We start from the raw sequence: 11,951 nt of genomic DNA on the forward strand, positions 1-11,951 counted from the left end.
AAAAAAACTTGAAGAAATTCATAACTAGATTTTTTCCAGTTATTGATTTCTTCCAGCTTTTCAGTTTGAGCTCGTTGGTGAGAAAATTATAGAATTTAAATATTCAAGAAAAACCTACATCATATTCCTTAATGACTAGTAATCAGATTGTATTTCTTTTATTTTCTTCAAATAAAGTTAATATTCTGTCATACCAGCATCTTCCACAAATTCTCTGAAGTCTCTTATTTCATGGTCTTGCACCATATTACCATGTACTATGTCTTCACACTCAAGAATAGCATTGAAATCTCCCATTACAAGCCATGGTTTCTTGTTGCCTACTCTCTATTTCTCTGAGTCTACCCCATAATTCTTTCTGTCATGTACTGTGTGCAAACCATAGACAACTATCAAATGAAAGGCTATTGCAGAATAAGAAAAACTGATTGTAGTTCGTATGTATTGAGTATGTATGCTGAGCTTCTTGACCACAGCAATCTTGAGATCCCATAGTAGCCATATTCTTCCTTTATTATTTGGGGAGGTATTTAAGAGCCATTCCCATGCAGGTACAAATTTGTTAATCACCTGACCCTCTTTACATTCATGTACTTTATGCTCTACTATAGCTATAATATTAACTTTATTCTCTTTAATGAACTCCCTCATCTCCTTTTACTTATACACTTTATTCATTCCCCTCACATTCCAAGTAATAACTTTCATCCTAGTAATGGAGGGAAATGGTGTTGGTCATCCACATCACCTTTGCTACTTTGTCCTCTTTCACAATACTTGCCTTGCTGAACTACCATGGTCTGGCTTGGTGGGTCATTAGCCCATCTTGTTAGCGAACTGAAGCCATTGTTTGTGTCAACATTTCCTTCTTTGGTGCCCCCATTTATGGCCATCTTAGTGGCTGATTTTGCTTTCACCACTGTCCATCATTTTGCTTGCGCTTCAATTGGAGTAGCTTGTGCTTTGTCTCCATATCTTTTTCCATCGGTTGGTTGAGTATTACCACTATGTGGTTGTACACTCTGTTTATCAGTTATGTTCAGCACGTGATCGCTCCTTCTCCATGCTTGCACGGACTTTGATTGTTTCCCTTTCTAAATTTGCAAAAGTTGCTTCTGCAGATTCATAGTCTTGCAATTATGCCCTATTTGCAAGCATGTAGCACAATATTCAGGCTTCCAATCATATACTACTTCCTGTTCAAACACCCCACCCTTAGGATCTTGAACTGTGATGCATTTAGGTACTAATCTAGTAACATACATTTCAATGAGTACTCTTGCATATGATATGCATGCAATATTTGTAGTGCAATCATCAGCGTATTAAGAAGTACCTAGTCCACTGCTGAATTTGCTCAGTGACTTCCCTCCCCAACAGCTTAGAGGTAAATTTGGGAATATAAATTTTAACCCATATTGGGATAGTTTTAAGGATTATTTTGGAAATTGAAATCTGCAGACCATTCCTTCATTATCACAGGTCTGTTATTAATTGTGTTAGGCCCTGAAAATAATACATCATACCTTTCCTCAATGCTCTTGAATCGAATAACGAAGTAGACATCGTTGTGGTAGTATATTTGGGGCTTTTCCGCAAGCTTCCATTGTATCGTGAGAAACCTCTTCACTGCTCCGAGCGATGGGGAATCTCCAGTGACGTACAGAACAATAGCCAATTTCCACTTTGTACTTTCCTCTTCTATATCCTCTGGTTCCAGATTAATAGTTGTCTTCCCTTCCTGGATACTAGGGGCTACATACCTTAGGCTCATGCTTTTTGACGCCAATTTATTTCCTATAAAAATATTTGCCAAGGTTTGTGTGTTGCCATTCCCTCTAGGTAGGTCAATTTTTCTTTGTATCTTATGGGCATCTTCATTCTCTTTGTCATTCACCTTGCTACTGCTAGGATCCTTTGTTGCAGTAGGTTTTTCCTGAATTTCAATAGATTTAACCCCACATGTATCCTCTGCATTACAAGTGGTACCACCACCATTGTCAACCTGCTCAGCCAAATTCCTTTCCCTTTCCCGGTACTTGGCGTGTTCTTAGATCCTTGTTTGCCTAGTTGATTAGCCTTGTTTGTCGGTGTTTGTTTCTCTGTAGATCCATGGTGATTTCCCCTCTGGATGAGGTAGACCCTTCACGTGGACTAACAACCATGTCTTCGGCAAAATTGACAGGGCTTTAGTTAACGGAGAGTGGATGAACTATACGTCTACTATTCCCGTTCATGTCCTAGACCCATACTTTTCTGATCATTCACCACTAAGTATCGAGTTGGGGAGACAACAGAAGAGAACACCAAGACCTTTCAGATTTTTGAATTGTCTGGTTGATCATCCATACTGTGGGAAGATAGTAGAAGACAACTGGAAGGGCACTACCAATGCACAATACCTAAAAAGAATATGGCTCAAGCTGAAAACTATGAAACAAGCAATGAAATCCTTAAACACAAAGGAGTTCACTAGGATAGATGATAAAATCAAAAGTATCAGGAATGATCTCCAGCTACTACAACAGTAGATGAAAACATATAGTCGGAATCCTCATAACTTTGAAGTAGAGGAAGAGCTAAGATCTCGACTGGAAAAATGAGATCTAATAGAGGAGAGCATATACAAGAAGAAATCCAGAGTACTGTGGCTCAAATTAGGGGACTCAAACTCAGCTTATTTCTTTGCCAGCATCAAGAATAGGAGATATCAGAATCAGATTAAATCACTTGTTAGTGCAACGAGTGACATTATCTAATCAGAAAAAGGGATAGAGGAAGAGATTCTAGATTTCTATAAGGACCTACTTGGGGCTGCAAATCCCACACTACCTGTTATATAATTAAATGTTATAAGGAGGGGATCCATCCTTTCAAGGTCACAACAACTGCAGCTTATCTGACCATTTACTAGGGAAGAGGTTTGGCAAGCCTTACAGGGGATTGGTGATAACAAAGCTCTAGGGATAGATGGTTTTAACTTAATGTTATTCAAGAAAGCATGGATCACGATTGGAGATGAGGTAACTAAAGTTGTTCTGAACTTCTTTGACACCATGAAACTCTACCAACCGGTAAACTGCAGATCTATCACCGTAGTTCCTAAAGTTAAAGCCCTTCATCGACAAAACAATATAGACCTATCTCCTACTGCCCCACAATTTATAAGATCATATCCAAAATGCTCACTAACAGATTACAGGGGGTTATGGTTAGCCCTATTGATGGGAGCGAGGCTTCATTTGTACCTGATAGAATCATAATTAACAATATTATCCTTAGCCATGAACTAGTGAAAGGATATGGGAGGAAATGGGTGTCACCAAGATGCATGATAAAAATTGACATGCAAAAAGCTTATGACTCTATAGAATGGGTGTTCCTAGAACAAGTTCTAAATGCTATGAACTTTCTTGAAATATTTGTTAGGTGGATCATGGTATGTGTATCAACAGTCTCATACTCTATAGTCATCAATGGTCAACCAAGCGCTCATTTTGTTGCAAAAAGATGAGTGAGACATGGTGACCCCTTATCATCGTTCATGTTTGTGATAGCCATGGAGTACATTAGTAGACTACTGAAAATATTGAAATATAATCTAGACTTTAACTATCATCTTCGATGTGACAAGCTGAATATAATACAATTGGGGTTCGCAGATGACTTGTTGTTGTTTTGTATGGGAGATGTGGTATCTACTAGGCTACTGTACAGGTGCTTTCAACAATTCTCCTTGGCATCTGGGTTGGTAGCCAATTAAGGGAATAGTGTTCTCTACTTTGGAGGTGTGCCAAACCAGATTCAGCAGAAAATAATACAGGAGTTAGGCTTCTCTATAGGATCCCTCCCCTTCAGGTACTTGGGAGTTCCACTAAGCTCGAAAAGACTAGCAATTGGGCAATGTCAACTAATGATAGGGAGGATGACAGGGAAAGTAACCTCCTGGACAACAAAGTTTCTATCCTATGCAGGTAGGTTGCAGCTGATCAAAAGTGTACTCACAGCCATCCAACAATTTTTGTCTCAAATATTCATCCTGCCCAAGAAGGTGATTCAGAGGATAGTGTGTAGGAGGTTTCTCTGAAATGGAAATAATGAATGCTCAAATAAGGCTCTAATAGCTTGGTACAAACACTGCTTGCCAAAATCAGCAGATGGGCTCAAAACAGACATCTACACATGGAATAAAGCTGCCATACTTAAGCACTACTGGAACTTATGTAAGAAGAAGGATAAGCTCTGGATACAATGGGTGCATATCTACTATACTAAGGGTAATGAAGTATGGGAAACCATTGCTACACAAACATCTTGGTTGATTCAGAAGATTATAAAGGCTAAACAATACCTGGAGAATGCAAGACTAACTGTCGAGGAATTTCTAAATTGTAGGACATATGTTATAAAGACAATGTATAATAAGCTGAAAAATAATTATCCTAAAGTGCATTAGAGGAAGTTCATGTGCAACAACCAGGGCAGCCCCAAGTGGTTATTCATTTTCTACCCTGCAATACAAGACAGACTATATACAAGGACTAGATTGCAAAAATGGGGTATGGACTATGGCACGACCTGTCCATTGTGTGATAACGCTGATGAGGATGTGCATCACCTATTCTTCAAATGCCCAGTTACATCCCAGATTTGACAGCAGATCCTTCAGTGGCGGGGAATTCGACGACAGGCTATGGGATGGCATGAGGAAGTTGAATGGGTGCAAAAGCATGCCTATAGTAATAATGCAAAAGCGGAGATATACCGTATGGCCCTTGCAGGAAGTGTATATTACACCTGGTTGGAAAGGAACAACAAAATCTTCCAACAAAAAACTAGACCGGCAACAACTATAGTGAGACAGATTATTTAAGACATACATTGTAGAGGTAGAAAGAGGAAGAAATTGGCAATCCAGTTGAAGAAACTTGACTACTACCCTAGTTAGTTTGTAGGAAGACATAGCCTTTGCAATTCTCTATCTTCTTGTATCTGGCCGTAGATGAAGTATACTAAAGTTGGGGCTGTGGTCCAACTTTAGAGGTTTCCGTGCACTAAATAAATTTTTTCTTGGTAATAAAATTTATAATTACCCAAAAAAAAAAAATTAATATTCTGATGTCTATGTTATTGCTCGTATGTGCATAGCTTTTAGTCATTTATAGGACATCCAATCAAAATATCTATACGAGGGAAAATATTTAAATATAACCATGAATTGTTCGATTTGTTTTATATTTGTCCTCTATTTATCTTTTGCTTTACAAAAATCTCGTATTGTTAATTTTGTCCCATATTCACCCCTCTCTCTCTCTAACGCCTGATTGTGATATTTTTCACGGTGAAGCCATGTAGACAAACAAAAGATACAAATCGCCCTTAATTATCAAATTGCATCACATATACCCTCTGTATAATCTGAAGTAAGCCTCAGAGTAACTAAAACGGTAACTATACCCCCATGTAAATTGGCCAATTTTTTCACAAATTAGTTTACATATTTCCTCTGCAATAATTTGAAGCATGCCTTAGAACCTAAAAAGATCCAAATATACTCTTATCTGCCTTGATCAAAATTTTTGCAGTTAAAAACTATTAGTGGTAAAGATATATTTAAAATAAAAGGTAATGATGGGGTTCATACGAGTCATAAAATAAACACATTACATATATAAGACAAAACACATAATATTAGGGGTGTATTTGGACTTTTTGCCTTGTTGTTAATGGGAGAAAACTTTCAATATTTCAATTGGAACTTTACACCATATACCCCCTCTAAAGAACCCTTAACACTATATATTTCAGTTGTAAAATTACATGTAGTACACATCAATTAATTACTTCATATATTCATTTAGTGAAACGACAATAACTATCTAATAAATTTATCCCCTAAATTAAAGGAAATCATATATACGAAGCAAATCCCAAATCTTACTCCATCCATTTTAAACTTGGAACAAAATTAAAGAATAAAAAAGATTATCCATTATTTATTTTTACTATGAGAATCTTTGTCCTTATTGTCTTCTACACAATAAAAAATTATACAATAAACTAGTCATTGTATACTATTAAAGTATGTTAATATTCTAAGTAAAACAATTTATACACAATAAATAAAACAGAAGTATATTTTATTTGAATACTGTATTCCAAATTAGAATATTGCGGTATATTTGGTTTGAATATTGAATTCCAAATTAGAATATTGTAGTATGTTTGGTTTGAATACTGTATTCCAAATTGGAATATTGTGATATGTTTGATTTTGAATATTGAACTCCAAATTAGAATATTGTGGTATGCTTGGTTTGAATACTGTATTCCAAATTGGAATATTGTGATATGTTTGATTTTGAATATTGTTCTTTATTAGAATATTATGGCATGTTGGTTTGAATACTATATTCTTCATTAATATATTGTAATTTGGTATATTTGGTTTGGATAGTGTATCCCACATTAAAATATTATGGTATGTTTGGTTTGAATAATGTATTCTATTAAAAAGTTGTGATATGTTTAGTCTGAATATTGTATTTCAAATTAAAATAATTTGGTGTATTAGTTTGAATAATTTATTCTAATATTTCCTTTAGTTTAGATAGTGTATTCCAAATTAAAATATTTTTACGTTATTTTAACTTTTCTTTTGATTACATAGATGGAAGGTGAAAACAAAAAAGATAAAACACCTCACGTGACAAATAAACGATAAAGAGGTATTGTATTTGTAACACTCCTCAAATTTATAATAAAGTTTCGAGACACGCTAATTATAGAATTAAATTATTATTATTATTATTTTACTTCTTGTCTATAGTGAATATATATATATATATATATATATATATATATATATATATATATATATATAGACACACACTTAAATAATTGGATATACAATTAGGAATATATTAATAATGTTAATATTATTAATTATTGAAAGTAAGTATAATAAGATATTAGTTAAATCAGAAAAAAAAAAAAAAAGGAAAAGAGGATAGTGCACGTGACCTAAAGTGGGTACAAAAAGGAAAAAAGGAATACAAAGGGCTTAATGCCCCGAACAAAACAGAGATTCTGTTTTCAAACGCAAGCCTGCGAAACGGAGGCAGCCACGCACGAGAATTCTAGGTTCTTTACAAGTTACGAATTCTTAAATTCAGGTATATAAAATTTCCTATTGTTAATTATCCTACAGTGGAAATAGTAAGAATTGAATAGTTAGTTCCCTTCATCCTCTATATCAACAATAAATTTCATATTTAGGCGTAGTACTTTAAAAATTAATTAAAATGCACTGGTTGTTGTAGAATCGATTGTTTAACTGGTGTCAATTGGACTGGGCCTACGTATTGGCTTGAGAAGTTTTGAGGTGAGTTGATATAACCCTTTACTAAAGCGGTTTAACTCACAAAAGCACGCATACAAGGTGTTTGATGAATTGCTTAAAAGAGTTTATATTTACCTATTAACTTAGAATTGTTCTAGCAAAAGTTTAGATGATTTATTATGATATATGTGCATAAATTTTCAGATTTTTGTGTTATTCTTATATGCTATTTTCATGTTGAAAATTTATGAAGAAGCAACAATCTTTAGAAATACTTTTAGATGTTTATTTCATCCAAATCTGAGCTTTAAACCAGATAAGTTTATACCACTATTTGGAATAAGCAATGGTCTGGTTAGTAGAAAATTAGTATTTAATGTCAAACTTGGATACCTATGACCTAAATCAGCCATTATTCGATGTACTTGAAGTGGAGATCATTACAGAAGGATTTCCCAGTAATATAGTTGAGTAGAAGACAAAGAATTGATGATGAAAGTCCACTTATCAAATGAGATAGAAACTAATACTATAACAGATTACAACATGTGCTGAAATTCCATTTAATTGAAACAGTTGCAAATGGTTCACTACTATACTGTCATCGCCACTCTTTCTATTATCTTTAACTAGTGGAAAACACAAGATATAACAAGTAATGCCATTGCTTAATAATATAAGCACAACATTATATGTATCTGTGGGTATTATATGCATAAACATAATATACGAATTGTATAGACAAGCGTGCCTCAATTAAAAAGCTTTTTACATTTAAGGATACTAGTAAGAGTATGTATTGGATGTTCCAAAAAAAAAAGATTTAGAATTGAAAAGTCATAACAAGAAGTTTTAGAAAGAAAAGATTTTTGGAAGTATCCTTTATTCTGAGAAGGGGTCATCGTCCAGGCCGAGGGTCCTGACCAAGGTGTTGACTTCCTAAAACTACTTGTGCCAAAGTAGGGAGCACACGAGCCGAGGGTCTCGTTGCTGAGAAATTACTTAGCCATGCTAAGGTATGATACATGAGCGCTGAGAACCATGAAGCGAGTGGCACCTCGTGGATTGGGCCTATTCGATCAGGTTGGGATCGAACCCGTGCCGATCACACGGTGACTGAGACAGAATTAAGTCAGAATAGTTGGAACTCCCAAGGTATAAAGTGAAGTATTTTTTTTTATAAGAAAGAAAAAGAAAAGAATTTCTTTTAGAATATTCATAAACTGCTATTATGCGATTATCTAGAATTATTCTTATAAGCTTTATGTTTTACATGCATTTAGAACCTTTGCTCATAATGTATATGTTATTAAAGTTCCGCCCCCGTTGTTGAGACTCACTGAGTACAATGGATGGTACTGACGTTCTCTTTTGGGAACCTATGTTGGTCTGCGGTACAACGTAGGAACCGGATTTGCAGGCGAGCAGGCTACGAGTTAGGACTTCCTTCCCTTCCAGTGCTATTGGTGAGCTCCGCTTTTGTTCGTGGAGTATTCCTTAGAGTCGTTTTTATTTAGCTATTTCTTTGTTTACTTAGAGAACTGGCCAGGAAATCTCATGTCCTGAGCAGTGCGTCAGTTTATCAGTAGAGGCTTCATAGACATAGTCATTGGGTTGAGATTCAGATGTTATTTTATAATAAGTAATTCAGTAGTTACTACGAATAAAGTTTTGGAGTTGATTTATTTAAATATTCGAATTAATCAAAAGTATTTGGTTAGAGTATTGCTTTGTTGCATATAAAGTTTGGAGTTATAATAGGTTTGATAAGTAGAGATGGTTCGCTCGGTCATGTTTAGTGATCGAGTGCAGGTCTCGGCTTGTTCAGAAAATGGGTCGTGACAGTATTGTACATAACTAATGCTCCATTTCCATGTTCTTCTTCCTCCTACGCCCCCAAGTCATAGAAAAGAATAGAGAGGGTTGGTTATTTTGAACCAAGGAAATAATTAGGGTTCGACTTTTTGGTGAAAATGAATAATCCTAATTACGTGGGATGATGGAGTATTTTAAGAGATTTATTAAGTTGGAGTGTGATTTATTTAATGACATATAATGATATTAAAGACTTAAAAAGTAAATAAAGTTTTATAAAGTAGGTATATGTAAAATAAATATTTTAAATGTATATGAAATTAACTAGTATTTTTAATATGTATTGATGATAGGCTATAATTACGTATTTTAGTCGATTATTACACTTTAATTTACTGCACTTTAGTTGAGTTTGCGCTCTAATCGTTAGTGTTTTGCACTAATTGTGTGTTTATGCCTTGTAGGAGTGATTCCGAGCTACATAGATGTTATGGAATGAATTCAAGTGATTTAGAGATTTGAAGTCTGAGTAAAAGCCTAAAGAATTAAGCCGGGATCGTATTCGGGGATCAACGGATGATAGAGCAACAAAACGAAGAATCGAGTAGGCATATTGCGCACTGTCTAGTAAAATGCACATAACTTTTTGCTCAGAACTTCATTTGGTCTCCACAATATATGGTTGGAAAGATAACTCAAAGAGCTACAACTTTCATGTTTTGCGTTTTTCCAAATTCCAAACGGAACAGGGTGAAATATGCGGTCGAAACCGAGACCGCGCACCTAAGGCGGGCTGAGGCAGTATACCTGCCATATACCGCGGCCGCAGCCATCCAGGCCTGAAAACTTGTCCTTTTCGCGTAGGAGAATGTATAATAGTTTGGGCCCGACCCTACTTGATATATATACACGGACAAACGGTATTTTAAGAGATTGGACATATTTTTGACACAGATTCGACCTAAGGAGGCAGAGACACAATAGGTGCAAGGCGGGGAATTCTTCAACAAGTTTTTTCTTCCTCTTCCTATTTTCATTATTGGTTATGATTTTTAGTATTGTAGTTTTACATACTATTATGAATAGCTAATTTGTTATCTAGGGTTATGATGGAACATTTTGTAGGATAAATTCTTGTTATGTTTTTATATAATTGAGCAGTAGTATTTTCTCTTTTTGTTCAACTATATTATTCTTGTGGTTGATTGAAGGGCCCTCAATTAGCTGTGCCTATTTAGTATGTATTACTCGGGAGAGAGTGCATATTTAGGTAGTTGTTGAACAACTTCACTCATGACGTATGTGAGGAATCAATAACCAAGGGTTTAAAGGTGGGATTAGGGATAACGAAACCTTGTGTGCGATCTAAGTGAGCTGTAAGAAAAGCCAGCTAGCGTAACTCGGGAGAGTGCGTCTAGTAAATTGTGGTAATTACTCGGAAAAGAGTTACGACAGTCAGAGCGCTCATGATCGGTAGAGAATACTTAGGCGAATTTATAGAAAACATAGCGGGAAGGATTCCGACAATTGGGGAAATCATAACTCTAGACCTCCTTAATCTTGACTTCAATCCTTATCCTTGTTAATTGATAGTTTTATGGCTTTTTAGGTTTGTTAGTTAATTAGATAAAAATAAATATTATAATCTTTACAATTAGAAAATTGTTTGGACTTGTGTTTCTTAGCGATATTGAACAACTATAGCTAAGCCTTAGTTCTCTGTTGGATTCGACTCCGGACTTGTAAACCGGATTATATTTGCAACGACCGCTTAGTCCTTTTTATAAGGCATAGTTGGGCGTGATCATGTATACCGGATAGATTTTCCTAAATCTCACTTTGGTAGCTTGTATTGCTTTACTTTAAAATCCACAAACGAAACAATGCTTTTACTTTCATGTTTTCTTTCTTACCTTTACATGAGATTGCCAAAAGTTTTTACACCAGCTACATAATATATATAGCCCGTTTGGATTGGCTTATTTTAAGTGCTTTTAAGCCAAAATAGCTTTTAATAGCCCGTTTGCTCAAACTTCTAAAATTAGCTTATTTTGAGAAGTGCTTTTCTCAAAAGCACTTTTAAAAAAAGTACTTTTAGTGAGAAGTATTTTTGGCCAAAAGTGCTTTTTTTTAGTGTTTGGCCAAGCTTTTGAAAACTACTTCTAAGTGTATTTTTCTCAAAAGTGCTTCTCAGAAAAGTGATTTTGGGGAGAAACTACGTTTTTGTGCTTTTCCAAAACTGCTTCTGCTTCTCCTCAAAAGCACTTTTTTTCCTTACAAAAGCTTGGCCAAACACCTCAAATTTTGGCGAAAAGTGCTTTTGGCAAAAAAAAAAAACACTTTTGGCCCAAAAAAAGCTTGGCCAAACACGCTATAAGCCATTTGTAGTGTTTGAATAAAGTAAAAAAAGTACTTTTAAGCACTTGTTTTTAAGCTAAAATGACAAAAACAAGCTAAAAGGCTAAAAACTAAAAACTAGAAATCCTAACTTATGGCTTAAAAGTTATGCTATAATAAACAAGATTGCAAAGGGTAGGTTTGAAATATTGTCGTAACATTTTATCATTTAGACCAAGTTAGGTTAAAAAAATATTAAAAGGTAAGTATAATATCTTAAACTACAAAAGAAGTTTGTTTTAACAAAATAAATCTCAAAAAAATTCTTTGAAAATTTCCAAAAATTTATTGATGTTAGCACCTAATATTAGCAGGGGCACCTAGCCAAAACGAGATAAAAAATGAGGTACTACAAAAGTTCCTTTCTTTTTTGTTGTTTAAAATATATCTCAATTTT

Source organism: Nicotiana attenuata, unplaced genomic scaffold, assembly GCF_001879085.1.
Source record: "Nicotiana attenuata strain UT unplaced genomic scaffold, NIATTr2, whole genome shotgun sequence".
In the NCBI taxonomy this organism is placed as follows: Eukaryota; Viridiplantae; Streptophyta; class Magnoliopsida; order Solanales; family Solanaceae; genus Nicotiana; species Nicotiana attenuata.